Source organism: Tupaia chinensis, unplaced genomic scaffold (genome assembly GCF_000334495.1).
Source record: "Tupaia chinensis unplaced genomic scaffold, TupChi_1.0 Scaffold000706_1, whole genome shotgun sequence".
Lineage (NCBI taxonomy): Eukaryota > Metazoa > Chordata > Mammalia > Scandentia > Tupaiidae > Tupaia > Tupaia belangeri.
Window position 1 is genome coordinate 598,712 of NW_006160229.1, and position 4,360 is coordinate 603,071.

Sequence of the window (4,360 nt, forward strand, 5' to 3'; positions counted from 1 at the left end):
GTGCCGGGGCCAGAGAAGGTGCCCCAGGCAGCGTAAGGGCGGGGTAAGAGTTGGGGCGTGGCCTGAGTGGGGTGGGCGGGCTTGTGGAGACAGTCTAGGAAGGCTTGGCCTGGTTAGGGACCTGTCAGGTCACAGAACAGCGATCGAATGGTAGTCGCCAAGGCAGCCACATAAAGACTAGAAAAGGAGGCGTCAGAGCCCCCGCGGCCTTGGTCGGCTGCCGACCCATCTCTCTCCCCAACTGTTTCTTCGCGGGTCTGCAACCACTAGATTCCCTGTGTAGTGATATTTTGTCAACACGCTTTCCTTGATCTTTTCAGTCTCACTGAGAGAAGTATTGGCAGGCTGGCCCTACTGAGGAAGTCCCATATCCTTTCAGTAATGAGGTCCTGTCTTTGATGACAAGGCGATATTGAAACAGGACTTTCCTTTAGTTGAGAAAAAATATTGTGTACCTCTTTTTTAAACACAGTTTCTGAAGAACAAGCTATAAAAAGTTCTGCAAAATCGGCATTTGAAAATCAATCACAAGCATCCTGCTTATCCTTTACTCCTATTTCATGTCCTGGTATTAGTCTGATTGGCCACTGGATATTCTTGTGCACTTAATAGTGAATAAACTAAGATGTTTTTGTATTTAAGTGGGTTTTTTTATGTAGTAATTATTCACATAGTTATTGACAACTGAGTTGAGGGAGAGGCCACATACTGCTAGCTCCGCTTTTATAACACATCACTGATTTAAACACTTCTTGATAGTTCTTCCACTACTGCCCTGAATTCCAGCCTTCCTTTCTCACCTAGACTGCCACAACTAATCACTTAGCTTTCCCTCCTTCTATACTATATTCTCTGCAGAGTAGCCATAGGAATCTTCCAGAACAAAAGAACTTAGATCCTTTCCTTCCTCTGCTCAAAACCTTCCAACCATTTCTCCTCTCACTCAAAATAAAAAGCCCTGCTTGGTCTGGGATGTCTTTTACTATCCCCACACCTCTCCCTAGCCCTAGTTCTCATCACACTGCCCTCTTTGCTGGTTCTCAGGCACAGCAAGTAGCTCTGGCCTGCAGCCTTGGCACCTTCTATCTCTTCCATTTTGCAGGGAACTCTCCCCAGTTAGCTGCCTGACTCCTTCTCCCAGTGCTATCGGAGAGGACTTGTTCAACACCCCATCTGCCAGAGTTCCCTGTTCTTTGCCAGCAATCTCTAACCCTTTACCTTCTGACGCCCTCATTTCTCTACTTACTTAGGCTTTCTCATACCATATCTTGTACCACTTTGTTCCTCACCAGCCCCCATCTAAATATAAGTACATGCAGAGAGGGATTTTGCTTTGCAAGCTGCTCCATCTCGAACGCCTAGAAAAGTGCCTGACCCAGAGTGGGGGTTCTGTATTCTGCATAGAGTAGCCATAGGAATCTTTTAGAATCTTTAAACAAAATCTTATTCTTTTTCAGTGGGATAAAATGGTCATCCATGAGAACAGGATCCAGGAATTAAAGTCTTGCCTATTCCCCGAGAGCAGTCAGTTAGTGGTGCCATGTCATTGTCCCATCTCTGACACTAAAGCGCTTGCCCTTCTTCTGAACAGTTAATATGCTCTGCACTCAGTCCAGTGCATCCAGGCAGGTCTGGTGAGAACAAAGAGATGATTAGGCAGACGTCACCCTAGTCCTCTTCTTACAGCCACATGGCAGAGGGAGTCATGGAGGAACTCAGACAAGGCAACCTCTAATATTTCCTTGGAGAGGGCGCTGGGATCCTAAAAGATACGAAGTGGCCTAGCCAGAAGTGTGCCCAGAGCTGAGCAGTGACAGAGGTGCACCCCAGCTTGGAAGCCAGGAGTGAAGGCAGGCAGCTCAGCCCTGATGCAAAGGGGGAGCACCTGGGAAGAGGTGAACAGTATCATAGACGGAATATAAAGACTCCTAATGTTCACGTTAACCAGTTTCTGGGGGCCTGCCAAGCTCTCCTACTAGAGCCAAGGCATCTGGTCCCTTGCTTCTCTGCACTCACTGCCTGAGGCTGCACATTGCCTTCCTCATTCTTCTCGCCCCTTTGCAACTGTGTGAAGATACAAGGGGTAAGGGGACCAGCAGTTGGCATAATGGCTATGTCGCTGAACTCCCATGTAGTCAACTGCAGTTCAAGTCCTGGACCCAGTGGCTTAAACTCACGCTGGGTGTGTGTGCATGCATGCCCAAGATCCGGAGAGGAGACTGGAGGAGAAGGGATTGTGGCGTGGCCATCCCCCCTGGGGGGTGATTTCTTGCTTTCTGTCTCTCTGTCTCTCTCTGTCTTTCTGGAGAATGTACGTGCCCTATAGCAAAAACCTCTCAAAAAAAAAAAAAAAAAAAAGGGCGGGACTGAGACCGGAAAGAATGTCGTTGCTCACGGGACCCCACTATTTGGCAGGAGCACAGCTGTGCCCGAGGCCAAGGGAGCGATTCCTGACATTTCTTGCCGCTACCATCTTCCGTAGTCCAAACTCTGCCCCAGTACACACCTAGCAGCCAGGCTGGAAAATTCTCTTGCAATAAACATAAAAACATGTCTTAATTCTTAGACCACCAGAGAGGTGTACACAGATCAGGTAAACCAAACTGGCATTCCCACATGCAGCCTGGAGTAGAAAGCTACTTCAGAAATGTATTTGTAGAGAGCCAGATGGATGCCAGGAAGATCCAGGCCTCTGTCCAGAGACCATCCCTCTTCTTAGCCAAATGCACCTGGGGCTGCTTTTTACAAGCACAGCTTCTGGAGGATGGTAGAGACCTCTGGCTTGGAGAGGAATGAGGAAAGACAGCTTTCTCCCTCCTATCTGCACCCTCTCCGGATTAGCAGAGTGCCTGGGAACTTTTCTTGCATGTTTATTAAAATACTACATTAATGTTTTCTTATGGTTGAAAAACATTAAATAATATTATGTTAAAATAAAAATGAAACATTCTCAATACCTCCTTCTCATTACACTTATATCACTTAACAGGATTTGTTAAAAATTCAAAATTGACCATCTTTTTGTCTCTCTCTAGATATAGGATACACAGAGCTATCTGTCTGCTCGATCCTTGCTTAATAGTCCATCTGAATTTTTCAGGTACCTCCCTGCCCCAGAACTAAAAGACGCTCAGGTACGTTCACTTTCTCAGATAGTACAGGAGAAGCCTGGTGTCAAATGAACCCACAGATCCAAAGGTACAGAATTAGAAAGTCAGGTTTCTATAACTGAATGATGATATCTATGAATTACTGTCTTATACTAGATCATTTGAGCTCTTCCTGTATATGTTTTTTGTATTGCCGTTACATAGAATTTATTGCCTGCAGCATATTGCACTAGATTGCTGTTCTAACTTCTTTTCTTGCCTAGTTATTTTAATATATTTAGTCACATTGATTATACAAGAGTTTATAAACTTCATTTGTTTCTGGCATTTTCGTACACTTTCAAAAATATCTGGCAAAATGTTAAATCTGTTCCCACAGATACTAAGAATAGCCTGTCATAATTTGTGTTTGCTTCTTTTGTTTTAAATGTTTGATGGGCCTCTCTTATTTATTTATTGACTTATCCTTACTTTCTCTTTCAAATTGGCTAGTTTTAATCTTAGACTCAGTTTTTTTGTGAGGCAGAATGGGCATGGTGAATTGAAGATAATTGCAAATTCTTTCTGCTCAGCAAATATGTAGAGATGATTTTCCCTGCCCAGTTAATTTGGGCTGGCTCTGTGATTTGATTTTACAAGTAGAATGTGATGAAGCAACTTAAAATTAATGAGGCACAGCCTTAAAGACCTGGAGATTCTGCCTTTGCCATTTAGTATGGTCCCTATTGGGAGTCAGCTAGCCAGTAAGTTGTCTAACTACACTCAGGCTACCATGCTGTGCACCCGTTCAAGCTACACACATGGAGAAAGAGAAGTCATGTGGAGGAGCATCAAGGCAGTATACATGAGGGGCCAGCAGGTAGTGCGGTGGTCAAAGCACTGGACTCCCATGTGGCCTACCACGGTTTGAGTCCTGGACCTGGCAGGTTGAAAATCACCCTGGGTACGAGTGTGTGCATTTCCAAAATCTCAGGAAGAGAAAAGACAAGGAGTTGTGGATTGGTCGTTCTCCTCAAGGGCTTTCCCACTTTCCCTCTGTCTCTCTCCAGTGAACTCATGTACCCTATGGCAAAAACCTTTGTAAAAAAGCATGTGGGGAACCAGCAGTTAGCGTAATGGCTATGTCGCTCAACTCCCACGTAGTCGACTGCGGTTCGTGTCCCGGACCCGGTGGCTTAAAACTCACGCCGGGCGCGTGTGCGTGCGTGCCCAGGATCCCGAGAGGAGTATGGGGGCGGAAGGATTGCCGC